Below are 27281 nucleotides of genomic sequence, written 5' to 3' on the forward strand. Positions count from 1 at the left end.
CAGAGAAAAAGTGGGCGGTTCCTATGCAAATAAGCAGACGAAGCCTGGTGCCGGAAAAAGAACTGGAAGCATGTGCCTTTTTGGCTGTTTGCTGGCCATGCGGGCCCCCCAGCAGTGTGTGCGGCTGCTTTTCTTTACTCCATAGAAAGTCTTTGGCTTTTGCATCCGTCGTCGTCGTCGCCGCCGCTGCTGCATAGACTCCCCGGGGCTGTGTCGGAAGGAGCGGAGGGACTGGAGGCATGCCTGCTGGGGGAGGAGGCGAGCGGGCAGCCAGCGGCTCCCTCTGCCCTTCTCCCTAAAGCATAGCGCCCCCGGCCGTCGGGCGGCGCTCAGGCGGGGGCCCATTTCTGGTTATCGCTTCTCGGCCTTTTGGCTCAGATCAAGTGTCTGGGCTGAGAGGTTTGCTGAGTCTGTGATTCCTTGGCCTTGGGTCATCGCTTCCTGGGGAGCTTAAGACCCTTGCTGCTATGAGGGAGTCACGCTAACTCGAGCACGGGAGGCGATCAGGAGAGAGAGAAGGAGAGGGGCCGGCACCTTGGCCTTGAGGGATCGTTCCCCAGGAACTAAACCCTCATGCTGCTATAGGGGTGCCGCACCTGACCCTGGAAGGCCGGTTTGGACGGAGAGAAGATAAAGATGGAGGCTGGAAGTTCGGGAAGAAACACCATCAGACTCCTGGTGGTGGAGGCTGAGAGATGGCGTGTGGGACTCCAAGCCATCGTGGAGGAGATCCTGAGAGATTTGCTGGAAGTGGATATCGGCAGCATTTACTGCTTGCAGGCATTCCCAAGGAAGGGGATTTATGATGTATCGTTTGGAGAAGAGATGGAGTGCGGCAATGTGTATGAGGCTTGCAAGAAGAGAGCAGTTGACCTGGAAAAGAGAGGGATTCGTGCAGTGCCTAGCTTTTTGCTGGAGGAGCGACCAATGCTTGTACATATGTACAATGCTTTTGTGGGAAAAGAAGAAATTGTAGCGTTTTTGGAGAGATTTTGTACGGTGGTGGGTGGTGGTGGAAAACAAAGAAACATGTACGGGATCTTTAACGGCGAAAGATTGTTTAATGTACGTTTCAGACTGGACTTTGAGAATGGAGGGGGAGTGATGCACCCCCCGGACTATTTCTGTATTGGAGCGAACAAAGGCTTCCTGAGGTATCCAGGGAGGCCCAATGGGAGAATATGTCGGAATTGCAACAAGGAAGGACATGTCGCGGCGCTTTGTAGCGCACCAAAGAGATGTGACAATTGTGGTGTTACGGGACATTTGGCTCGTCAGTGTCACAAAAAGACTCATGTGCGAGAGACAAAAACATGTAGATGGGAAAATGTGCCGAAAGTTTTAGATGAGGGTAAGGAAGAGAAGGAAATAAGATCTGGAGAAATGGTAGTAGAACAGAGGCAGCAAAGAATAAAGGAGGTAGATGTAGTTGTTGGTGAAGATAAGGATGAAGGAAAGGGGGACAGCATGGGGGAGGAGGGATTTAGCGTGCAGGACGTGGAAAGTGAGTCTGAGAGTAGTGGACAGGATAGTGGGGAGGGAGACAGTAGGGGGGAGGAGGAGAAGAATTGTATTAAAACAGATAGAGAGACTGTATCGTGTGGTGAAGATAAGGATGAAAGGGAAGGGGACAGTATAAGGGAGGGGAAAATCAGCGTGCAGGAGGAGGAAAATGAGTCTGAGGGTAGTGGGGAGGATAGTGAGGAGGAAGATGAGCTGGAGGAAGAGAGTGTGTCTGTGGAGGTAGAGGGGGAGGAAATGGAAGGGGGAGAGGAAGAAGAAGAAGAAGGTACGTTTGAGGAGGAGGAGGCAAGAGAAAAAGAGGAGGAAAGGGAAAAGGTGGAGAGAATAGAAAAAGTATTCCAGTGGGGAGCAGAGAATGCAGTCTCGTGGAGTTATTTTTGTAATGACAAGCAATTAAAGAAAGCCATAAAGGTTTTAAAGAGGAAAATGATTGATGATTTTTATGAGGTGATTAGGTATAGACCAGAAGTTTTTTTGGAGTGATAAAGAAAATATTTTGACAAATTTTTTTGTAAAGTAAGTAAAAAGTGTTTTGAAAAGTAACAGAAGAGATTTTGAATGAATTCCTGAAATTTACTTCTTTTTGTTTTGTATGAAATGTAAAAGTATCAAGTATTTATTGCTTGTATGAAATGTATTATTTAAGAGAAAGGGAGATATGTGAAATTATGAAATGTAGGTTTTGTTCTGAATGAATATGATTGTCACAGAGATAATTTCTGTATTTATGGAAAGTATGTTCGGAAAAATGTCAAGTTTTCTGTTTGTTTCTTTGATATGTTTAGTGGGGTATGGTTTGAAAAGATGTGGGTATAGAATATATGGGTATTATGAATTAGGTGGGTATATATAAATGTATTGGAAAGTTTAGTAGGGAAAATAGGATGTTAAGGAATTATTATATATGTCTGAAGTGTGAAAAATGAGTGCTTTATTAATACTTAGTATAGAAAGTTTATTGTTTTGATAAATTGGAATTTTGTGGAATTTTTTGAGTGTTTATATCGTAATTAAATGTACACTAAATTTGAAAGGTCTGAAATAGAAAGAGATATATGTGGAATTATGGAATGTAGGTTTTGTAGAAATTGTGTGTATATGCTAAATGCAATGTATACGGTTTTTTTGTTATTTTTCGAAAAGTGAAAAAATTGTAAAACTTTATCTTTATGTTTGAATAAAAACTTTGAAAAACAAAAATCTGTTCTTATCAGTTTAATATCTGATACGTCCCCTATCTGGGGACCATATATTAAATGGATTTTTAGAACAGGGAGATGGAAGAAGAGCTTGCTCTGTCCACTCCACGCATTGACCTGGTATTGCAGTACCTCCAGGACCGGTGCACTTCCCTTTGGGGATATTTGGCTTGTATCAAAAAATAGAAACAAATCACCGTCTGACAGAAAAAAAACAAACATGCATTTTTGGCTCTTTCTTTTGCAAAGAAAGAAGAAGATGAAATGACGACAAAATAAAGCCTCCTTCTTTTTGCTGTGTCTTGTTTGCTCTTTTGCGTGGCTTCTTACTTTCTTTTCTTTTCAGCTCCTCCTCGCATGGAGCAGGAGTGCCGCCTGCTGCCTAGCCTAATTCAGTCCGAACGAGCAGATGCCTAAGAAACTCCTGTTGAAGCTGTATCCAAATAGCCTGCATAGCAAACACTGCAGCAGCAAGCAGCAAATGCCTTGACTTGCTGGCTTCTTGTCACAATGGCTGGCTGGCTGGCTGGCTGAAATGACCTGAACTGAAAAGCCCAGCCACTGGCTGCTTGCTTGCTGCCTGAGTTTCATGGCAGCCCAGACGAGTCGGCTAGCAGAGAAAAAGTGGGCGGTTCCTATGCAAATAAGCAGACGAAGCCTGGTGCCGGAAAAAGAACTGGAAGCATGTGCCTTTTTGGCTGTTTGCTGGCCATGCGGGCCCCCCAGCAGTGTGTGCGGCTGCTTTTCTTTACTCCATAGAAAGTCTTTGGCTTTTGCATCCGTCGTCGTCGTCGCCGCCGCTGCTGCATAGACTCCCCGGGGCTGTGTCGGAAGGAGCGGAGGGACTGGAGGCATGCCTGCTGGGGGAGGAGGCGAGCGGGCAGCCAGCGGCTCCCTCTGCCCTTCTCCCTAAAGCATAGCGCCCCCGGCCGTCGGGCGGCGCTCAGGCGGGGGCCCATTTCTGGTTATCGCTTCTCGGCCTTTTGGCTAAGACCAAGTGTCTGAAACCAGAAGGCCATCAGAGAGAGGGAAGGGCCGGCACCTTTGCCTTGTGACATCGCCCCAGGGCTTAAGTCACATGCTGCTTTCGGGGTGCCGCACCTAAGCTCTTCGGGAAGGCGAGGACGTCAACGATGGCTGCGGGAGCGAGCCTGAGGAACACGCTGCGGTTCCAGGTCGTGGAGACGGAGAGAGATCGAGTGGGTCTTACCTTTTTCGTGGAGAAGGTGCTGAGAGAGATCGTGGGGCTGGATGCGGCAAAGATCTTCTGCTTGCAGGATTTCCCGAGGCAAGGAATATTCGATCTGACCCTTTGCGAAGAATGTGACTGCCTGAACGTCTTGCAGAGATGTAAGGAGGCTGCAGGAGAGCCCAATATGCGTGGGATCAGCATTGCACCAAGCTATATGATGGATGAGAGATCGGTTGTTGTTCACATGTACAACCCGTACATCTTGAAGGAAGATATCATTTTCTTTTTGAAAAGATACTGTACGGTGGTAAGAGGAGGCATTGAGATGAAGAACCCGTACAACATGTTCAATGCCAAAAGGCGGTTTTGGGTGCGCTTCAGGCCAGATGCATCATGTGTTGGAGGCATAATGCACCCCCCGGCTAGTTTCAGCATCGGTGGAAACAGGGGTTTCCTCAATTACCCTGGACAGCCGACCTATTGTAGGAACTGCTTCAAGTATGGCCACACAAGAGTCGACTGTGAGAAAATAGGGGCAGTGTGCCGTAATTGCGGAGAGGAGGGACATATGGCATCCCACTGCAGTGTCCCTAAGAAATGTGACTTATGTGGGGAAGGAGGCCATCTTTTCCGCCAGTGCCCGCAAAAGAGCTATGCACGGGCGGCGAGGGGGGGAACGGATATGAAGGACACTTTCCAAAAAGGGGGAATGGACAGTTCTTGGGGGGGACAGCCAACGGAGACCCAAAAGAGGGAGGAAGAGCTTTTTGTAGAAGCAATAGCCCGAAGTTTTGAGGTGGGGGGGGGAGATGGATTGGGAGTTCTCACCCAGGGGTCAGTAACAGATCTTTTGGGGGCAGCACAGCCGAGTTGGGGGGATCAAATGGAGGTACAAGAGGTGCAGAGTGTGGGGGTTTTGACCCAGGAAGAGCAGGGGGAAGGAATGGAGGTAACTGTGGGGGAAAAAAAAGCTCAAAAACGTAAGCAAGAGGTAGATGTAACGGAGGGTAGACAAGTAGAGATAAAGGGGGAGGGCCCAAGGGAGAAAATAGAGAAAACACCCGAAGGGGAAGCTGCTGAAGTGAGAAGTCAGAAGGTTTTATTAGAGAAAATGGAAGAGTTTCAGAAAGCAGTTGGAGATGTGGATTTTTGGGTGTGGGTGTTTAGAAAACAACATGTTGGGAGCAAGGATGCTCAAATTACAGAGAGACTAGATAAATTGATGTGTCAAAGGAAAAATATGTCTAAAGAGGAGTATGAGCAAAGCAAAAAAGAAGAGGTACAGTGGCTAGAATTTAGAGATGGGAAAAGAGTATACAAGGGGAGAGAGGGGGAAGAGTGGATGGAATTTGAGCAAGATATGGGTATTAGTGAGGGAGAGGAAACTCGTGATTTGGTGGTCTCTCCAGAGGTAACAATGGTGGAAGAAACCCTGGAAGATCGTTGTGTGGGGGGAGAGGAGAAAGACATAGTATTTACAGACTGGGCCCCGGAGATTTTAGATGGGATAGGCAGAAGTGATGAGAGCAGACCTATTAGGAAGGGGCAGGGAGACAAGGTAGAGAAAGTGGAAGAGGAGAGAGAAGTGAAGATAGGCCCGAGTGGAGTTGGAAGAAGGGATGTAAAAGGGCTGAGTGGTTCAGAAGAGAGTGAAGTAGCAGATCCTGTAACTATAGGAAGGAAAGGAAAAGAGGAGGAAAGAGGGAGGAAGCCAAGCGCTACACCAAGACGTAAAGTAGGTGGAACAAGTAGGAGTGAGAGTGAAGAGGGAGTAGTGTCAGGTATTGGTGAGAGTGATAGCGATTTCGTAGGGGGGACTCCAAAACAGGGAGTAACAAAATTAACGGAAGGGAAAAGTAGCCAAAAGAAGGTAGAACAAAAGAGCATAGTAGAAGTATGTACCAAAATAGTGGCAAACGAAGAGAGAGCGAGCTCGAGTAGGGTGGGGGTAGAATCTTTTTCCAAAAAAATGATAAGAAAGAAAGTAGAGGAAGTGCAAGAGATAGTGGGGGATGGAGAAGGGTGGCTGAATTTTTGGAAAGAGATAAACCCTTTTGCTGACTACATGGTAGTAATAGAGTTATTAGAAAAGGTAATTCAAATGAGAAAGCAGAGGACAGAGCCAGCCTTTAAAACTTATGCAAAAGACTATATGGAACGAATAAGAAAGAAGAAGGAAAGGGCAACACGGGATCCAACCTTTTTGGGAACTATATGTTAGTGATTTCAGTTTTTCCTTAGGGAATGAACTATTCTAAGTTTTGAGTTTACGTATAGGAAGTGAAAACAGTGTGTTGGATGAATATCTTTGTTGTTTGGGGTTATTGCATGTAAAGGGGTTTTTGTTATTATTTTGAAAAGTTTTTTGTTTTTCCTTTTCTTTGCTGAATATGTATCTTGATGTTGAATATGTAATATATGGGTGTTAAAATGTGAGATAATGTAAATTTTTTGTACATAGAGGTGTTTTTGGGAATTAAGAAATTTGAAGTTTCTGTTAGAATGTTTGATTTATTTGTGGAAATGGTTTGCTTATTTACTGTTTGTAAATATTTTGAAATGTGAATAAACATTTAAAAACAAAAAAAAAAAAAAAAAAATCTGTTCTTATCAGTTTAATATCTGATACGTCCCCTATCTGGGGACCATATATTAAATGGATTTTTAGAACAGGGAGATGGAAGAAGAGCTTGCTCTGTCCACTCCACGCATTGACCTGGTATTGCAGTACCTCCAGGACCGGTGCACTTCCCTTTGGGGATATTTGGCTTGTATCAAAAAATAGAAACAAATCACCGTCTGACAGAAAAAAAACAAACATGCATTTTTGGCTCTTTCTTTTGCAAAGAAAGAAGAAGATGAAATGACGACAAAATAAAGCCTCCTTCTTTTTGCTGTGTCTTGTTTGCTCTTTTGCGTGGCTTCTTACTTTCTTTTCTTTTCAGCTCCTCCTCGCATGGAGCAGGAGTGCCGCCTGCTGCCTAGCCTAATTCAGTCCGAACGAGCAGATGCCTAAGAAACTCCTGTTGAAGCTGTATCCAAATAGCCTGCATAGCAAACACTGCAGCAGCAAGCAGCAAATGCCTTGACTTGCTGGCTTCTTGTCACAATGGCTGGCTGGCTGGCTGGCTGAAATGACCTGAACTGAAAAGCCCAGCCACTGGCTGCTTGCTTGCTGCCTGAGTTTCATGGCAGCCCAGACGAGTCGGCTAGCAGAGAAAAAGTGGGCGGTTCCTATGCAAATAAGCAGACGAAGCCTGGTGCCGGAAAAAGAACTGGAAGCATGTGCCTTTTTGGCTGTTTGCTGGCCATGCGGGCCCCCCAGCAGTGTGTGCGGCTGCTTTTCTTTACTCCATAGAAAGTCTTTGGCTTTTGCATCCGTCGTCGTCGTCGCCGCCGCTGCTGCATAGACTCCCCGGGGCTGTGTCGGAAGGAGCGGAGGGACTGGAGGCATGCCTGCTGGGGGAGGAGGCGAGCGGGCAGCCAGCGGCTCCCTCTGCCCTTCTCCCTAAAGCATAGCGCCCCCGGCCGTCGGGCGGCGCTCAGGCGGGGGCCCATTTCTGGTTATCGCTTCTCGGCCTTTTGGCTCAGATCATTGTGTCTGGGTCAGGGGCTTAGCTGGGACTGTGTCACCTTGGCCTTGCGGCATCGGCTCGAAAGAGTCTTAAGCCGCATGCTGCTTTTGGGGTGACACGCCATCCCGAGCTGATTCGGAGGGCGATCCAAAAGACAAGATGGCGTCTTGGGCGCATTTGAGGAACACAATCCGTGTTGCCGTCGACGAGGAAGAGAGAGGACGGATTTCGTTGCAGTTTATCGTGGTGGAGATGCTTCGGAAGATTGGCGTGGAAGCAGAGGAGATTTATTGCCTGCAAGATTTCCAGCGTCAAGGCACTTTCGATGTGACCTTTTATCAGGAAGGAAAATGCCTGGACTGCTTTGAGAAGATGAAGGAGCTGATGGGAGATCCCAGCATGCGGGGGATAAAGATATATCCTAGCTTTCGGATGGACGAACGGCCGGTAACGGTCCACATGTACAATCCGTATGTGCCGAAAGAGGAAATCCAGATGTTTTTAAAGCGGTATTGTACATCGGTGAGAGGCGGAGAAGTACTGCAGAATTCGTTTCGGATCTTTAACGGGAAAAGAAGGTTCTGGGTCCGCTTTATGCCAGACCCGACTGGAACAGGAGGAGTCAGGAACCCCCCTTCAAGCTTCAGCATAGGGGGAAATCGAGGTTTCCTGTTTTTTCCAGGACAACCTTTGTATTGTCGGAATTGCCTACAGTACGGGCATACCAGAGAGAACTGCCAAAAAACAGGTCAAGTGTGTCGTAATTGTGGAAAAGAAGGGCACACAGCAAATAAATGTGATGTACCCAGGAGATGTGATCTGTGTGGGGAGGGTGGACATTTGGCAAGACAATGCACCAGGAAAAAAAGCTATGCTCAGGCTATGAGTCCTGATCGGGGGAGAGACGAATGTGAGAGCTCCCTGATGATAGATGAGAACAAGGAGACCTCGGAGGTGGAGGAAACCCCTGAGATAGAGACTGATCTTAGACTGACGGAGATATACCTGGAGCACTTAGAAAAGAGTGACGCCCAGGAAAAGAAAGAGGAAGATTTTTTTCTGGACTCTGTTGCCCAAAGTTTTGGTGGGGAAAAGAAGGAAGGAGGAGACTCTGATCAGGCAGTGGATAAGGGTGGGAAAGCAGGGTCTGTGAGTACGCCTGCCCCAAACTGGGGGGAAAGTATGGAATTTCATGATGCACAGGGGAGGGAGGGGAAGTCTTGTGAAGAACAGGAGGAGGAAATGGAGGTTACAGTTGGGGAAAAGAAGCCCCAAAAACGTAAAAGCCAACAGGAAGCAGACAGCGTGGAAGGGAAGGAGGGCCAAGAGGGAGAGAAGAGAGAGGGGCCTAGAGAGAAAGTAGAGAGGGTTGCGAAGATAGGAAAGGAACAGATAGGAGAAATACCAAGTGGAAGTGTTTTAAAGGAGAAAATGGGAGAGTTTCAGAGGGCAGTAGGGGAAGTAAATTTCTGGGTAGAAGTTTTTAGGAAGCAACATAGAGGAAGTACAGATCAGCAAATTATTAAAAGATTAGACGAAGTAATGCACCAAAGGAAAAACATTACAAAAGAGGAATATGAAGAAATGAAAAAAGAGAATATACTTTTGGTGGAGGTGAAGGAGGGCAGAGCAGTCCTCAAGGAAAGAGAGGAGGAAAGGGAGTTTTTCAGAGATGTGGAGGATGTTAGCGAGGAGGAGGAAGTACAAGATATAGTGGTGGAGGAGACCCCGGAAAGCATCATGCCAAGGGAGAAAGAGCACAGTAATTTTGAGGGGTATCCTAGAGTTCTGGAAACTAAAACACTGGAAGTAGCTAGGAGTAGTGGGAGTGATTGGGGGTCAGTCTCCTCATCAGAAAGTGAAAGAGGAGGGGTGCAGAAAGAGGAAAAGGGACGCCCAAACAAGGAGATAGAAAGGGGGAAGATAATAGGAATGCCAACACGGAAGGTGGGAGGGACGAGTAGAAGTGAAAGTGAGGGAGGAGTTCTATCTGTGGGTGAAAGCGGGGGAGAGGAAGGGAGAAGGGAGGAAGGAAGTACCTGTAAGTTTAAAGCAATAGAGAATAAGGAAACCTCAGAGGAAATAGCTGGACCAACTAGAAGTGAGCCTGAAACCTCATCAGTGAGTGAGTCAGAAGAAAGTAAAATAACTCAGAAAAGAGACAAAAGTAAGATAGTTGTAGACACACAAACAAAAGAAAGCTGGGAGGAGATGATAGAGAAACTAAGAAAGGAATTTTGGGAGGAAATTAGGGAAATGGAAAAAAGGGAAATAGATATACAAATAATGAGGGAAAGAGTAGAAGAAATGATGACAGCAAACAAATGGGCCAAAAAAACTGTGTTCTGGTGGGATGTTCAAATGTATATTAAATGGAAAAATGAATATGTTAATTTAGGTAAAGAGAAAAAAGTTTTTGAGGAAAAAGGCTCAGAGCTTAGTAAAACAAAAGGAAAAAGTCTTCAAAGAATAAAACAAAGACTAGCGGAAATGAGAAAAGATTTGGAAAAAGAATTAAACGTCGGAGGTGGGGAATTAGAAGGGATAGATAGGATGGAGTAAGAATGAATTTTTGGTTTAAAGAAAGTATGATAACTGATGGAACAAAAGTTTTCTATTTGATGTGTTTAGTGGGGTAATAAAAAAGTAAGGGAAAATAGAAATGTAAATGAAATAGAATGGAAGTAAAATAGAATTATATGTAGGGGTTTCTGTAAATGTATGGGATGTTTTTGGGGAATTTTAGAATGTATTTGACTTGCTTTTGTGAAGTAATTGAGAATTTTGTTTGGAAAATTATGAAAGAATAATTTTTATTATAATTTTTGTTCAAAAAGAAAATGTAAAACAAAATGTTAAATTGTATATTTTTCAAATATGCAAATAAAAAAAAAAAAAAAATCTGTTCTTATCAGTTTAATATCTGATACGTCCCCTATCTGGGGACCATATATTAAATGGATTTTTAGAACAGGGAGATGGAAGAAGAGCTTGCTCTGTCCACTCCACGCATTGACCTGGTATTGCAGTACCTCCAGGACCGGTGCACTTCCCTTTGGGGATATTTGGCTTGTATCAAAAAATAGAAACAAATCACCGTCTGACAGAAAAAAAACAAACATGCATTTTTGGCTCTTTCTTTTGCAAAGAAAGAAGAAGATGAAATGACGACAAAATAAAGCCTCCTTCTTTTTGCTGTGTCTTGTTTGCTCTTTTGCGTGGCTTCTTACTTTCTTTTCTTTTCAGCTCCTCCTCGCATGGAGCAGGAGTGCCGCCTGCTGCCTAGCCTAATTCAGTCCGAACGAGCAGATGCCTAAGAAACTCCTGTTGAAGCTGTATCCAAATAGCCTGCATAGCAAACACTGCAGCAGCAAGCAGCAAATGCCTTGACTTGCTGGCTTCTTGTCACAATGGCTGGCTGGCTGGCTGGCTGAAATGACCTGAACTGAAAAGCCCAGCCACTGGCTGCTTGCTTGCTGCCTGAGTTTCATGGCAGCCCAGACGAGTCGGCTAGCAGAGAAAAAGTGGGCGGTTCCTATGCAAATAAGCAGACGAAGCCTGGTGCCGGAAAAAGAACTGGAAGCATGTGCCTTTTTGGCTGTTTGCTGGCCATGCGGGCCCCCCAGCAGTGTGTGCGGCTGCTTTTCTTTACTCCATAGAAAGTCTTTGGCTTTTGCATCCGTCGTCGTCGTCGCCGCCGCTGCTGCATAGACTCCCCGGGGCTGTGTCGGAAGGAGCGGAGGGACTGGAGGCATGCCTGCTGGGGGAGGAGGCGAGCGGGCAGCCAGCGGCTCCCTCTGCCCTTCTCCCTAAAGCATAGCGCCCCCGGCCGTCGGGCGGCGCTCAGGCGGGGGCCCATTTCTGGTTATCGCTTCTCGGCCTTTTGGCTAAGATCAAGTGTCTGGGCTGAGAGGTTGCGCTGAGTCTGTGACTCCTTGGCCTTGGGTCATCGCTTCCTGGGGAGTTAAAGACCCATGCTGCTATGAGGGAGTCACGCTAACTCGAGCACGGGAGGCGATCAGGAGAGAGAGAAGGAGAGGGGCCGGCGCCTTGGCCTTGAGGGATCGTTCCCCAGGAACTAAACCCTCATGCTGCTTTAGGGGCGCCGCACCTGATCCTGGACGGCCGGTTTGGACAGAGGCGGACAAGCAAGTAAGAGAGTGATGGGCCGGTGCCTTTGCCTGGTGGGATCGCCGTGACTGGCTAAACTCACCTGCTGCTATTAGGGCGCCGCACCAGATCTTGAGTTGGTGTTGGAGAGACGAGGACGAGGATAAAGATGGCGGACTACGCAAACGAGAGGAACTGCATTCGGTTTCAGCTGGATGAGTGCAGACGAAGCAGTGGAGGTGTGGAATACATCGTGGAGGAAATCCTTTTTGAGGTGTTGGAAGTGGATCCTGAACGAATCTTTTGCCTGCAGGAGTTTTTGAAGATGGGAATCTTTGACTTGACGCTGAAAGACGAGCTGGAATGCCAAGTGGTATACGACCGATGTGTTGTGGCAGCAGGTACCCCAAGGATGAGAGGAATCAAAGTGATACCGAGATTTCTACAGCAGGAGAAGGCGGTGATTGTACAGATGTTCAATGTTTATGTCATGAAAGAGGACATTGAGAACTTTTTGGCCCGCTTTTGTGAAACAGTTAGAGGCGGAGCAGAAATGAAGAACAAGTATGGACTGTTTAATGGGAGAAGGAAGTTCTGGGTCCGCTTCAGATTGGACCCAGACGGTGACAGAGGAATGCTGCACCCTCCTGCAAGTTTCTGCATTGGCAGGAATAGGGGGGTTTTGAACTTTCCAGGACAGTCTTTTGATGTTTGTTGTTGGAACTGTGGGAAAAAAGGACATATGGCAGCCAAGTGCTGTGAGAGTAAAAGATGTGACTTTTGTGCAGAGCCGGGACATTTGGCACGCAAGTGCCCCGAGAAAGGGAATGCAAAGACACAAAAATCGTGTGGAAACTTTGATGGTGCGAGAAGGGAATACGATGTTGGTGTACAGGGAAGGGTTGATATGGGAAAAGATGAGGAGAATATAGGGTATGTTAATGAGGATGGAAGGGGAAAAAAGGGGGAAAGTGAGGGGGACAGTATGAGCGAGGAGGAGGACAGTTTGCAATACCAAGAAGAAAGTGGGACGGAGGAAGTAAAGGAGGAGGTATGTTTTGGTACTAGTGAGAAAGGAAAAGAGGAGGACAGTGGAAGAAAAGTTAGTGTCGGAGAAGGAGATAAGGATGAAGGAAAAGGGGACAGTATGGGAGAGGAGGAAGTAATGGAAGGTAGTGAGGAGTATTGGGAAAGGGTAATGAAACTTGCAGGAAAGATTGAGCGAGATCATTTAAAATGGAAAGGAGAGGAAGAAAAAAGGAGAAGAAAAGAGGAGGGAAAATAAGAGAGAGAAGATGATGATTGGGTAATTAGAGGAAGAAGGGAAAAAAAAAAAAAAAAAAAATATACAAGAAAAGTTGGTTTTGGAAGAGAGGAGGATGAAAGAAGAGGAAAAAATAGAAATGTAAATGATTGGTATTGAAATGAAAGGAATATATGATAACTGATGGAATAAGGATGTTTTCACTGAAATGATTAGGGGGGTATGTGTTGAAAAGATGTGGGTATGGAATATATGGGTATTATGAATTAGGTGGGTATATATAAATGTATTGGAAAGTTTAGTAGGGAAAATAGGATGTTAAGGAATTATTATATATGTCTGAAGTGTGAAATATGAGTGCTTTATTAATGCATAGTATAGAAAGTTTATTGTTTGATAAATTGGAATTTTGTGAAATTTAGTTTTTTGAGTGTTTATATCGTAAATTAAATGTACACTAAATTCGAAAGGTCTGAAGTAGAAAGAGATATATGTGAAATTATGGAATGTAGGTTTGTTTCTGTATGAGTATTATTGTGTATATATGCTAATGTAATGTATACCGGTTTTTGTTATTTTTCGAAAAGTGAAAAAATTGTAAACTTTATCTTTATGTTTGAATAAAAACTTTGAAAAAAAAAAAAAAAAATCTGTTCTTATCAGTTTAATATCTGATACGTCCCCTATCTGGGGACCATATATTAAATGGATTTTTAGAACAGGGAGATGGAAGAAGAGCTTGCTCTGTCCACTCCACGCATTGACCTGGTATTGCAGTACCTCCAGGACCGGTGCACTTCCCTTTGGGGATATTTGGCTTGTATCAAAAAATAGAAACAAATCACCGTCTGACAGAAAAAAAACAAACATGCATTTTTGGCTCTTTCTTTTGCAAAGAAAGAAGAAGATGAAATGACGACAAAATAAAGCCTCCTTCTTTTTGCTGTGTCTTGTTTGCTCTTTTGCGTGGCTTCTTACTTTCTTTTCTTTTCAGCTCCTCCTCGCATGGAGCAGGAGTGCCGCCTGCTGCCTAGCCTAATTCAGTCCGAACGAGCAGATGCCTAAGAAACTCCTGTTGAAGCTGTATCCAAATAGCCTGCATAGCAAACACTGCAGCAGCAAGCAGCAAATGCCTTGACTTGCTGGCTTCTTGTCACAATGGCTGGCTGGCTGGCTGGCTGAAATGACCTGAACTGAAAAGCCCAGCCACTGGCTGCTTGCTTGCTGCCTGAGTTTCATGGCAGCCCAGACGAGTCGGCTAGCAGAGAAAAAGTGGGCGGTTCCTATGCAAATAAGCAGACGAAGCCTGGTGCCGGAAAAAGAACTGGAAGCATGTGCCTTTTTGGCTGTTTGCTGGCCATGCGGGCCCCCCAGCAGTGTGTGCGGCTGCTTTTCTTTACTCCATAGAAAGTCTTTGGCTTTTGCATCCGTCGTCGTCGTCGCCGCCGCTGCTGCATAGACTCCCCGGGGCTGTGTCGGAAGGAGCGGAGGGACTGGAGGCATGCCTGCTGGGGGAGGAGGCGAGCGGGCAGCCAGCGGCTCCCTCTGCCCTTCTCCCTAAAGCATAGCGCCCCCGGCCGTCGGGCGGCGCTCAGGCGGGGGCCCATTTCTGGTTATCGCTTCTCGGCCTTTTGGCTAAGACCAAGTGTCTGAAACCAGAAGGCCAACGGTGAGAGAAGGACCGTCCCCTTGGCCTTGGAGCATCGCCAGAAATGGCTTAAGCTCTTTGCTGCTTTAGGGGGGGCGCGCCTGATCTTGGGACGAGCGATGGCGTTCGGAGGAGGAGGTATGCGGAGCACAGTCCGCTTTCAGATCGAGGAGGAGGAAAGAGGAAGAGTCGGACTACGCTTTATCATGGAGGAGATTTTGGCCAAAATGGAGTTGGACTTTGCGAAGATCCGGTGTATCCAGGATTTCCCCCGCCAGGGAATATTCGATGTGACTTGTTACCAGGACAACGAGTGCTTATATATGTACGAGGAAACAAAGAAGTTGTTGGACGACCCTAAGATGAGGGGAATTCAGGTAATCCCCAGCTTTCAATTGGGTGAGAAACCACTGACAGTACATATGTACAACCCCTTTGCAAACCCACTGGACATTGAAGTTTTCCTGAAAAGATACTGCCTGGTAGTTAAAGGGGGAGAAGAATTAACAAATGACTATGGCATTTTCAATGGCAAAAGGAGATACTGGGTTCGTTTCAGACCGGATTCAGGAAGCGTGTCAGGGGTCATGTACCCGCCGGCCAGCTTTGACTTGGGGGGAAACCGAGGGTTCCTGTTTTACCCAGGGCAGCCGGTATACTGTAGAAATTGTCGGAAGTATGGGCACACAAAGTTCGAATGTAACAAATCTGGGACCATATGTCGAAACTGTGGGGAAGGTGGTCATACGGCTATGAGGTGTGACAAACCCCGCAAATGTGACCTTTGTGGGGGAACGGGTCACTTAGCCAGACAGTGTCCAAAAAGACCGTACTCCCATGCGGCCAGGATGCAAAGAAAAGAGGAAGAAGAAGAGGAAGATCGTATGGAAAAGGAGAGAGAGAGAGAGAGAGAGAGGGGGAACGAGAGATCTGAAAACCCCGAGAAGGCAAATGAGGAGGAGGGGGAGCAGGAGGTGATGCAGGAAACAGGAGATGAAAGAACAGAAGTTGAGAGGAACAATAAGGGAGTTGACCCTGTGATAGAAGAAGAGGACATGGTACAGGTATCAGTGACTCCGATAGAGAGAGATTCTCAGGCAAATACTGAAGAAGAGTCCATAGGAATACCTAAAGATCTTAGAATATCACTGGAAGAGATGCCGGCAGAAGACGGGTCGGAAACATCAGAGGAAGATGGTGTGGTCAAAGGGGGAAAGCGGCCAAAATTCATGACGCCAAAACGTCGGGGAATATGTAAAAAAAAGAGAGGGAAGGTAACGATGCCGCCAAACTTTGTCCATCCTACAAAATTTGAGATGCTACAGTTCGTGGAGGAGGGGGAGCTGAAAACTTTCAGTACAGAGGAGATGATGGGAGACTTTCCAAGCCCGGTGAGTTCTATAGGAGACGGAAGTGAAGGAGGGACATCAAGTCCTAGAGCTTCAATGGAGGGATGGAGTCCCAGTGAAGAAGGGAATGGGGGAGTGTCAATAAGCCCAGGAGATCCAAAAGAGGGATGTAGTGGTGTGATTACAGAGGGGGAAGCACCATATAGAGACTTATTGCTTTTGTCCCCAGGGAGCATGCCATATGTGGAGGATGATGCAGTAGTGCAGTTGCAGGAGACAACTGGGTATGCTATCTAGGGAGAGGGTAGTGATGTTTGTTTTCTGCAACATAAATGTCTATCACAGTTGTTTCCCTGAATGTAAGGAGTATCAGAGCACCTGCAAGAAGAGCAATGATATTAGAGTACGTGGCTAAACAAAAAAGTGACATAATTTGCTTACAAGAGTGTGCAATAAATGATATACCACCTAAGACGGAATGGAAATTTGGGGAAGCTGTGTGGTCTGGGTGTCATGAGAACAGGAATAGTGGGGTAGGAGTGTTAGTTAGGAATAGGGAGATTAGTGTGATTAAAAATATAGTTATTGAACCCGGAAGATTGCAATGTGTTTGGTTGGGATGGAGGGGGATGAAACTGCGCATTTTTAATATATATGCTTCACCTGTAAAAAAGTTAAGAGAAGAGCTTTTTGAAATGCTTCAAATGTTTCTACCAGGGAGGGAGCCAACAATAGTTGCTGGAGATTTTAACTGTGCTTTGGAAAAGAGTGATAGAGTAGGTGGGGCTGAAGAACAGAGGCCTGATGGGACGAGGAATCTCCTCAAAAATATAATAAAGGATTATGGGTTAGTAGACGCTGGGAAAAAGGGGGGGAGAAGCACAACAGTGTACACGTGGTACAGTGATAAAGGAGAGGTCCGTTCGAGAATTGATTTGATACTCCTTTCAAAGGGGATGAAGATGAGAGAATGGAAGGTGATGAAAGTAGTTTTTTCAGATCATGTGTGTATAAAGTGTAGAGTGGACGTGGAAGGGATAGTTGAATATGGCAAAGGATATTGGAAACTAAACGTGGCCCTGATGGAAAACGTAATTTGTAAAAAACAGTTTGAAAGTCTGTATGCGAGAATGAAGGCGAGGATGAGAGAATTCAGGGATGTGGTGGATTGGTGGGAGTGGTTTAAAAAAGAAACTAAAGTGTTCTTTATAAAGAAAGGGTGTGAACAGGCTAGGAAGGTAGAAGAAGAATTTACAGCACTTTATTTAAGAAAGCAATTTTTGCTTAAATTAAGAAAAATGGGGTGGGATGTGGACAATGAGTTGGAGAAAGGGAGGAAAGATGTAAGAAGGCTAATTGAAAAAAAAGGTAAAAGGATCATACACGCCGCAAGAGTGGAAAAGATAGAACAAGATGAGAAGTGTACACCCTATTTTTTTAAAAAAGTTTTTTCGGAAAAAACTATAATGGGTCCAGTGTTAGATAGTAATGAGGGAGAAGTATATGGGACAGTGGAGATAGTGAAGGAAGTGGAGAAATACTATGGAATACTATTTGAGGAAAAATTCAGAGACAAAGGAATGGAGAAAGAACTATTAGAAAGAACACAATGTAAATTGGAGGTGGAAGAACAACACTTCTTGGGAAGGGACTTAAGTGAAATGGAAGTAGAGGAAGGAGTACGAAGAGGGAAGAAGGGGAAGACACCAGGGAGTGATGGGCTCCCCTATGAATTTTACTGTGAGTATTGGGGGTTGATAGGACCAGAGATGGTAAGTGTATTTAAAGAAATTTGGAAAATGGGGAAGGTGCCGGCATCCTTTCGTGAAGGAATTATCACTTTAATTTATAAAAAAGGGGATAAACGAAACCTAAAGAACTGGCGCCCAATTACACTGCTTAATGTCGACTATAAGGTTTTTGCAAAAGTGATCATGGAAAGGATGAAAGGTGTCATTGAAAAGTTGGTGGATGAAGATCAGGTATGTGCAGTACCAGGCAGACAGATTGCTGAGAACTTGGGGTTGATAAGGGACTTGCTCTGGTATTGTAAAGAAAGGAACCAGCCAGTAGTAATAGCGAACATAGATTTTGAGAAGGCGTACGACAGGTTGGCCCATAGTTTTCTTTTTAAAGTACTGGGGAAGTTAGGAATTCCAGAGGGATTGCTAAGGCAAATTAGGAATTTATATGATGGGATTTTTAGTAGAGTTATGGTGAATGGATTCTTCACGGAAGAAATACAGATAAGATCAGGAGTGAGACAGGGGTGCCCCCTGTCTCCATTGGCTTTTATATGTGCCATGGAGCCACTATTAAACGAGATCAGGAGAGACAAGGTAGTGAGAGGGGTTGAAGTCCCAGGGAGTGGGGGTAGAAGTGTAAAGACACTGGGCTATATGGACGATTTAACGGTGGTCTGCACAACACAGGCAGCAATCAAGAGAGTGAAGTTCCATATAGAAAATTTTTGTGTTGCATCAGGGTTTAGAGTGAATTGGGATAAGAGCGTTTGTAAAGCTTTTGGTGACTGGAGAGATTTAGATAAGTGCGGGATCCCCGTTGAGATGCAGCAATTGAAAATCTTAGGAGTATGGTTTGACGAGGAGCTGAAGGGGGAGAGTAACTGGGAGCAGATAGGTGAAAGGATAAATAAAAAAATACAGTTCTGGTCCCTGAGGAAGTTATCAATGGAGGGGAAAGTCTTAATCACAAAAGCGGTTCTTGTACCTATTCTGTTATACATGGGAATGGTGTTCCCTCCGACAAGTAAATGGTTGAGGAAAATAACCAGATTTTTGTTTGTTTTTTTTTGGAGCTCAGAAAAGGAAAAACTAAGAAGACAAGTTGTGTATAAAGACAAAATGAAAGGGGGGAAGGGCCTGCCTGATATAGAGGTTAGTATGGAAGCAAAATATGCACATTTTTGCATAAATCTAGTTAATAATAAAAATAACAAAGCCGCATGCTTCTGTAGATATGAGGCGGGAGGCATGTTAAGGAGGTTGGGTTTGTTTAAAATTGATTTAAGGAAACCAGTCTGTTTTGTTACCCCAGTTTTTTATGAAAGAATACAAGGTTTCATAGAGAAATTTGGGTTGTTGGGGACAGAAAGAAAGTTGTGGGAAGATCATAGGAGAATTAAAAAATTAATAAGTAGTAAAGAGGTGAGTGAGGGGATAGGTGGATTGAGTGATAAACAAGTCGCCCAAGTGTGGAGAAGGGTGAGTCAAAAAGACCTAACTAACAACCAAAAAGATTTGGCTTGGATGACGGCACATAGTTGCCTTCCTGTAAAATATTTTCAAAAGAGGAGAGATCTGTCCAGATCTGAGGTGTGTCCAAGAGAAGGTTGTGGGGGGTCGGAAAACATAGCTCACCTCTTTTGGAACTGTAGATTTGTAAGAAAGGTGTGGCGAGGTTTGGGAAAACTTGTAACTGAAGTGACAGGGGTGGGGAAGTTACAATATAATACAATGATGTATGGGGAGAGTGGGGAGGATGGAAAACAGGAGAATGTGTTGTGGAAGATTGTGAATTGTGTGAAAGAATTGATGTGGGAAGTTAGAAATGTGCTAATTTATAAGAAAGAAGTGATAGGTGTGAATGAGTGTGTTAAGATGATATTGGGGAAAATGTATGTATATTACTTGATGGATGTTAAAAAATTGGGGAAGAAGGAAGGGGAAAAAATTTGGAAGGCCACAAAGTGGAGAAGTTTAATAAGTAAGGTATAGAAAGGTCAAGGGTTTGCAAGATGAAAATGTTCTATTTTAGTAACAAAGGGTGGTATTAAAAGTAGTTTTCTTTTTGATAGTATTAGGGAGTTTAAGGGAGAGAAGGAGTGCAAGGATGGAGCACAGCGAAAGATTGAGATGTGGAGGGACGGGAGAAAAGTATGCTTTTATCATATGGAAGAGAATATGAAGAGATAAAAGATATTTAATGAAGACACTAGGTGCCTTTAGGGTCCGTATGATGGAGTATCGGAGAGTAGAGGCGGGCCGATGCTCCCCTCCACGGGTGGATCGGTGGATGAAAAGCATACAGAAAGGGAAAAAAGGGGGTTTGTAAAGGGTTGAAATAAAAAAGTGTGTATAAAACATGTTGAAAGAATATGTTGTTGAATTGTATCATGTTTGGGGTGATTGTAATGTTGGGGTGGTTTTTTTGTTTTTCGAAAAGTAAAAATTGTATATTAAAAACTGTTCAATAAAAACATTTAAAAAGAAAAAAAAAAAAAAAAAAAATCTGTTCTTATCAGTTTAATATCTGATACGTCCCCTATCTGGGGACCATATATTAAATGGATTTTTAGAACAGGGAGATGGAAGAAGAGCTTGCTCTGTCCACTCCACGCATTGACCTGGTATTGCAGTACCTCCAGGACCGGTGCACTTCCCTTTGGGGATATTTGGCTTGTATCAAAAAATAGAAACAAATCACCGTCTGACAGAAAAAAAACAAACATGCATTTTTGGCTCTTTCTTTTGCAAAGAAAGAAGAAGATGAAATGACGACAAAATAAAGCCTCCTTCTTTTTGCTGTGTCTTGTTTGCTCTTTTGCGTGGCTTCTTACTTTCTTTTCTTTTCAGCTCCTCCTCGCATGGAGCAGGAGTGCCGCCTGCTGCCTAGCCTAATTCAGTCCGAACGAGCAGATGCCTAAGAAACTCCTGTTGAAGCTGTATCCAAATAGCCTGCATAGCAAACACTGCAGCAGCAAGCAGCAAATGCCTTGACTTGCTGGCTTCTTGTCACAATGGCTGGCTGGCTGGCTGGCTGAAATGACCTGAACTGAAAAGCCCAGCCACTGGCTGCTTGCTTGCTGCCTGAGTTTCATGGCAGCCCAGACGAGTCGGCTAGCAGAGAAAAAGTGGGCGGTTCCTATGCAAATAAGCAGACGAAGCCTGGTGCCGGAAAAAGAACTGGAAGCATGTGCCTTTTTGGCTGTTTGCTGGCCATGCGGGCCCCCCAGCAGTGTGTGCGGCTGCTTTTCTTTACTCCATAGAAAGTCTTTGGCTTTTGCATCCGTCGTCGTCGTCGCCGCCGCTGCTGCATAGACTCCCCGGGGCTGTGTCGGAAGGAGCGGAGGGACTGGAGGCATGCCTGCTGGGGGAGGAGGCGAGCGGGCAGCCAGCGGCTCCCTCTGCCCTTCTCCCTAAAGCATAGCGCCCCCGGCCGTCGGGCGGCGCTCAGGCGGGGGCCCATTTCTGGTTATCGCTTCTCGGCCTTTTGGCTAAGACCAAGTGTCGAAGTCAGAGGGCCAGCAGGGATAGTGCTTCCTCGGCCTTGCGGCATCGGCCCCTCTGGGGTCTTAAGCCGTATTGTAGCTATTGGGGAGGTACAACATCCTGTGCGATTCGGAGGGCGAGAACGAGACGGAGAGTAAGGGGCCGGCGCCTTGGCCTTGGGACATCGCCCGAAAGGGCTTAAGTCCCTTGCTGCTGTGGGGGCGCCGCACCCGAGCTTGAGAGCGGACAAGGAGAGCTGAGACAATGGCGTCTGGAGCTCATATGAGGAATACGCTTCGGTTCCTGGTAGCAGAGGCGGAGAGACAGCGAGTCAGTCTGACGTTTTTCGTGGAGACGATCCTGAATGGAGTGATCGGTTTGGCAGCAACAAAAGTGATGTGTCTGCAGGATTTCCAGAAACAAGGGATCTACGATCTGACCCTTTTTGAAGATGCGGATTGCCTGTGTGCCTATGAAAGGTGCAAAGAGATGGCTTTGGATGAGAACATGCGTGGAATCAGCTTGGGACCAAGTTTTATGCTGGAGATGAGACCAGTTGTGGTGCATATGTATAACCCCTATGCCCGGAAAGAAGATATTTTCCTTTTTTTAAGGAGGTACTGCATGGAAGTGAGAGGGGGAGAAGAGTTGTATAACCCTTATAAAATGTACAATGGTAAGAGACGGTATTGGGTGCGGTTCAAAGCAGACTCGACGGGGGTGGGGGGAGTGATGCACCCTCCGGCCAGCTTTAGTATTGCCGGAAACAGGGGTTTTCTTTTCTACCCAGGACAACCTACGTATTGTAGGAAATGTTTTCGCTATGGACACACAAGAGAAAAGTGTGAAAGGACTGAGGTGGTGTGTCGCAATTGCGGCGAGGAAGGCCATACGGCGGCCTATTGTAAGATCCCAAAGAAATGTGATGTGTGTGGGGTAAGAGGACATTTGGCAAGACAGTGCAAGAAAAGGAGCTATGCTCAAGCTGCAGGAGGGGAGGACACGGATGTGGCAAGCCAAGAGGGAGAGGACCTGGAGGAAAAAGAGGAAGATTTTCTTTTGGACAATATTGCCCAAAGCTTGGTTGGGGGAAAGGGAGAGGGGAGTGGGGGGGGACAGATCTTGATGGGGAATGGGGATGCAGAGTCTCTGAGCATGTCTGAGCAAAATTGGGCAGTTAGTATGGAGGTTCAAGACATACAGAGTGAGGGAAGGAATGTTGGGGTAGAACAGCAGGAGGAGGGGATGGAGTTTTCAGTTGGGGGGAAAAAACCCCAAAAGCGTAAACAGGAAGTGGACAGTAGAGACGTGAAGGAAGGCCAAGGGGAGGAGGAGAGAGTGGGGCCTAGAGAAAAGGTAGAGAGGGTAGTAAAAAAATATGGAAAAAATCTAACCAAAAAAATGGAGGAATTTAATAAGGCAGTAGGGGAAGTAGAGTTTTGGGTGAAAGTGTTTAGGAAGCAACATAAAGGGAGTTCAGAGCAACAAATGATACAGAGTTTGGAAAAATTAATGAGTCAAAGGAAAAATATTACTAAAGAGAAATACGAGGAATTGAAAATAGAAAGTTTGCAGTGGGTGGAGGTAAAGGAGGGTAGAGCAGACTTTAAAGGAGAAGAGGAGGAATATATAATAGGAGAAGCTGAGGAAGTTAGTGAGGAGGAGGTACAAGATTTCGTGAAGCTTACAGAAGTGACAGTGGTGGAAGAGACCATGGAAGACAGGCAGGAAGAAGGAACGTATAAAGTTCTAGGAAAAATACAAGAGGGGGTGGGGGACTTAGGGAAAGGACAGAAAGAAATAGAAGTAGCAAGTATGGAGGAAAAACCTTTAAACTCAGAAAATAAGGCAAGAGAGGGGAAAGAGGCAAAGGAAGAGGTTCTAGAAGAAGGAAAAGAGGAGAAAGTGGGCCCAAGGAGAGAGGGATGTGTAGTGAAAGCAGCCTCGGATGACTTGATAGGTTATCCTGCCATATTCAAAACGCAAAGTCAGGAAGTAATAGGAACAAGTACAAATGAGAAAGGGGGGGAGGTAAGTACCTCTTTTGAAAGTGTAAGCAGAGGAAAAGGGAAAAATAAAATCGGAAATGGTGTGAGTAGAGAAGAAAGAGAAGAGCAGGGAAGACAAAGAGCGATAGGGAAAATATGGACCTATGAGGATTGTGTTAAAAGATGGAAAGGAAAATACAATAGGCACTTGGATAAATGGATAAAAGAGAAGAAAGAAATAGTAGGAAAGGATACTTCGGAGAAAAGCAGAGAAAAAGCAAAAGCTGCAGAGCATGCTATAAATAAGGAATTAGAAAACTGTGAAAGAATATTGGAGAAAGAAATGGAAAGAAGTAGTGAAAATGACTCGGATAGTTGTAGTGAGGAAGAAGAGCAGATGGATCAAGGCAAAGAGGTGAAACTAAGGAAAGTTGGGGGGACAAGTAGGAGCGAAAGCGAGGGAGAAAGTTCTAGTAAGATGGAAGCTATGGAGACAGGGGGATCCTCAAAGGTTGTGGCAAAACAGGAGATAGCAAGGAAAATTGAGGGGAAAATGAGGGTAGAACAGAAGAAAATTGTAGAAATATGTAGTCAGATAGTTGGGGAAAAAGAGATGGTTAGTGAAGTGAGTGGGGAAGAAGTGGCAGAGTTTTTTGACGAAAGCTGGGAGGAAAAAAAAAGAAAAAAATATCTTGACAAGAAAGTAGAGGAGTTTGAGGAGAAAGTAGGAGAGGCAAAAGTATGGGTAAAGATGATACAGGAAGCAAACCCGTTTGGGGGGATAAACCAAATAGTAAGAACGATAGAGTCGGTGCTATCTCACAAGCAAAGAATGTCACCAAAGGAGTTTGAGGCAGAAAAAAAGAGATACAAGGATGATTTAGTTAGACAAATAGCATGTAATGAAAAATATAGACAAAGGAGGTAAGGGAAATGTAGGTTTGTGATAGTAGTGGAAATGGTAAATTGAAAATTTGATTTATACATGTATAAAATGTATTGGTCGGGCACTTGGTGATGTTTATGGAGATTTAAGAAATATGAATTGCTGATTAGAATAGTTTTTCTTGAAGAAATTTTTTGGATTAATAGTATTGTTTTTGAGGGAAAAATATGTGATGGATAAGACGAAGTTATGGAGTTAATGTGCAAGGTGAATAAATGTGTATACAGTATGGTGTTTGAAGAAATGTAAATATGAAATGTAAGTTGTTTTGTGGATGTGATGATTTTCGGAAAAAGTTTATTATTTATTGTAAATAATATGAATGTGAATAAAACATTAAAAAGAAAAAAAAAAAAAATCTGTTCTTATCAGTTTAATATCTGATACGTCCCCTATCTGGGGACCATATATTAAATGGATTTTTAGAACAGGGAGATGGAAGAAGAGCTTGCTCTGTCCACTCCACGCATTGACCTGGTATTGCAGTACCTCCAGGACCGGTGCACTTCCCTTTGGGGATATTTGGCTTGTATCAAAAAATAGAAACAAATCACCGTCTGACAGAAAAAAAACAAACATGCATTTTTGGCTCTTTCTTTTGCAAAGAAAGAAGAAGATGAAATGACGACAAAATAAAGCCTCCTTCTTTTTGCTGTGTCTTGTTTGCTCTTTTGCGTGGCTTCTTACTTTCTTTTCTTTTCAGCTCCTCCTCGCATGGAGCAGGAGTGCCGCCTGCTGCCTAGCCTAATTCAGTCCGAACGAGCAGATGCCTAAGAAACTCCTGTTGAAGCTGTATCCAAATAGCCTGCATAGCAAACACTGCAGCAGCAAGCAGCAAATGCCTTGACTTGCTGGCTTCTTGTCACAATGGCTGGCTGGCTGGCTGGCTGAAATGACCTGAACTGAAAAGCCCAGCCACTGGCTGCTTGCTTGCTGCCTGAGTTTCATGGCAGCCCAGACGAGTCGGCTAGCAGAGAAAAAGTGGGCGGTTCCTATGCAAATAAGCAGACGAAGCCTGGTGCCGGAAAAAGAACTGGAAGCATGTGCCTTTTTGGCTGTTTGCTGGCCATGCGGGCCCCCCAGCAGTGTGTGCGGCTGCTTTTCTTTACTCCATAGAAAGTCTTTGGCTTTTGCATCCGTCGTCGTCGTCGCCGCCGCTGCTGCATAGACTCCCCGGGGCTGTGTCGGAAGGAGCGGAGGGACTGGAGGCATGCCTGCTGGGGGAGGAGGCGAGCGGGCAGCCAGCGGCTCCCTCTGCCCTTCTCCCTAAAGCATAGCGCCCCCGGCCGTCGGGCGGCGCTCAGGCGGGGGCCCATTTCTGGTTATCGCTTCTCGGCCTTTTGGCTAAGATCAAGTGTAGTATCTGTTCTTATCAGTTTAATATCTGATACGTCCCCTATCTGGGGACCATATATTAAATGGATTTTTAGAACAGGGAGATGGAAGAAGAGCTTGCTCTGTCCACTCCACGCATTGACCTGGTATTGCAGTACCTCCAGGACCGGTGCACTTCCCTTTGGGGATATTTGGCTTGTATCAAAAAATAGAAACAAATCACCGTCTGACAGAAAAAAAACAAACATGCATTTTTGGCTCTTTCTTTTGCAAAGAAAGAAGAAGATGAAATGACGACAAAATAAAGCCTCCTTCTTTTTGCTGTGTCTTGTTTGCTCTTTTGCGTGGCTTCTTACTTTCTTTTCTTTTCAGCTCCTCCTCGCATGGAGCAGGAGTGCCGCCTGCTGCCTAGCCTAATTCAGTCCGAACGAGCAGATGCCTAAGAAACTCCTGTTGAAGCTGTATCCAAATAGCCTGCATAGCAAACACTGCAGCAGCAAGCAGCAAATGCCTTGACTTGCTGGCTTCTTGTCACAATGGCTGGCTGGCTGGCTGGCTGAAATGACCTGAACTGAAAAGCCCAGCCACTGGCTGCTTGCTTGCTGCCTGAGTTTCATGGCAGCCCAGACGAGTCGGCTAGCAGAGAAAAAGTGGGCGGTTCCTATGCAAATAAGCAGACGAAGCCTGGTGCCGGAAAAAGAACTGGAAGCATGTGCCTTTTTGGCTGTTTGCTGGCCATGCGGGCCCCCCAGCAGTGTGTGCGGCTGCTTTTCTTTACTCCATAGAAAGTCTTTGGCTTTTGCATCCGTCGTCGTCGTCGCCGCCGCTGCTGCATAGACTCCCCGGGGCTGTGTCGGAAGGAGCGGAGGGACTGGAGGCATGCCTGCTGGGGGAGGAGGCGAGCGGGCAGCCAGCGGCTCCCTCTGCCCTTCTCCCTAAAGCATAGCGCCCCCGGCCGTCGGGCGGCGCTCAGGCGGGGGCCCATTTCTGGTTATCGCTTCTCGGCCTTTTGGCTAAGATCAAGTGTAGTATCTGTTCTTATCAGTTTAATATCTGATACGTCCCCTATCTGGGGACCATATATTAAATGGATTTTTAGAACAGGGAGATGGAAGAAGAGCTTGCTCTGTCCACTCCACGCATTGACCTGGTATTGCAGTACCTCCAGGACCGGTGCACTTCCCTTTGGGGATATTTGGCTTGTATCAAAAAATAGAAACAAATCACCGTCTGACAGAAAAAAAACAAACATGCATTTTTGGCTCTTTCTTTTGCAAAGAAAGAAGAAGATGAAATGACGACAAAATAAAGCCTCCTTCTTTTTGCTGTGTCTTGTTTGCTCTTTTGCGTGGCTTCTTACTTTCTTTTCTTTTCAGCTCCTCCTCGCATGGAGCAGGAGTGCCGCCTGCTGCCTAGCCTAATTCAGTCCGAACGAGCAGATGCCTAAGAAACTCCTGTTGAAGCTGTATCCAAATAGCCTGCATAGCAAACACTGCAGCAGCAAGCAGCAAATGCCTTGACTTGCTGGCTTCTTGTCACAATGGCTGGCTGGCTGGCTGGCTGAAATGACCTGAACTGAAAAGCCCAGCCACTGGCTGCTTGCTTGCTGCCTGAGTTTCATGGCAGCCCAGACGAGTCGGCTAGCAGAGAAAAAGTGGGCGGTTCCTATGCAAATAAGCAGACGAAGCCTGGTGCCGGAAAAAGAACTGGAAGCATGTGCCTTTTTGGCTGTTTGCTGGCCATGCGGGCCCCCCAGCAGTGTGTGCGGCTGCTTTTCTTTACTCCATAGAAAGTCTTTGGCTTTTGCATCCGTCGTCGTCGTCGCCGCCGCTGCTGCATAGACTCCCCGGGGCTGTGTCGGAAGGAGCGGAGGGACTGGAGGCATGCCTGCTGGGGGAGGAGGCGAGCGGGCAGCCAGCG

At 45.6% G+C, this 27281-nt stretch overlaps 5 non-coding genes and 3 pseudogenes across 5 annotated transcripts; all 8 read left to right on the top strand.

The window, feature by feature from the left end:
* Positions 1-2685: 2685 nt before the first annotated feature.
* LOC142500034 (U2 spliceosomal RNA) lies at positions 2686-2877 on the top strand. The gene has a single exon (XR_012802784.1). It is a non-coding gene; the product is annotated as a U2 spliceosomal RNA (small nuclear RNA).
* A 3587-nt stretch (positions 2878-6464) lies between these two features.
* Positions 6465-6668, top strand: LOC142500231 (U2 spliceosomal RNA; annotated as a pseudogene).
* A 3686-nt stretch (positions 6669-10354) lies between these two features.
* Positions 10355-10544, top strand: LOC142500073 (U2 spliceosomal RNA). The gene has a single exon (XR_012802793.1). It is a non-coding gene; the product is annotated as a U2 spliceosomal RNA (small nuclear RNA).
* Positions 10545-13487: 2943 nt separating this feature from the next.
* Positions 13488-13666, top strand: LOC142500177 (U2 spliceosomal RNA; annotated as a pseudogene).
* A 6410-nt stretch (positions 13667-20076) lies between these two features.
* On the top strand, positions 20077-20264 carry LOC142500207 (U2 spliceosomal RNA). The gene has a single exon (XR_012802847.1). It is a non-coding gene; the product is annotated as a U2 spliceosomal RNA (small nuclear RNA).
* Positions 20265-24356: 4092 nt separating this feature from the next.
* Positions 24357-24537, top strand: LOC142500273 (U2 spliceosomal RNA; annotated as a pseudogene).
* Positions 24538-25350: 813 nt separating this feature from the next.
* LOC142500697 (U2 spliceosomal RNA) lies at positions 25351-25541 on the top strand. Its single transcript, XR_012803227.1, has one exon. It is a non-coding gene; the product is annotated as a U2 spliceosomal RNA (small nuclear RNA).
* Positions 25542-26354: 813 nt separating this feature from the next.
* On the top strand, positions 26355-26545 carry LOC142500698 (U2 spliceosomal RNA). Its single transcript, XR_012803228.1, has one exon. It is a non-coding gene; the product is annotated as a U2 spliceosomal RNA (small nuclear RNA).
* The last annotated feature ends 736 nt before the right edge of the window (positions 26546-27281 follow it).

Source organism: Ascaphus truei, chromosome 7 (genome assembly GCF_040206685.1).
Source record: "Ascaphus truei isolate aAscTru1 chromosome 7, aAscTru1.hap1, whole genome shotgun sequence".
Lineage (NCBI taxonomy): Eukaryota > Metazoa > Chordata > Amphibia > Anura > Ascaphidae > Ascaphus > Ascaphus truei.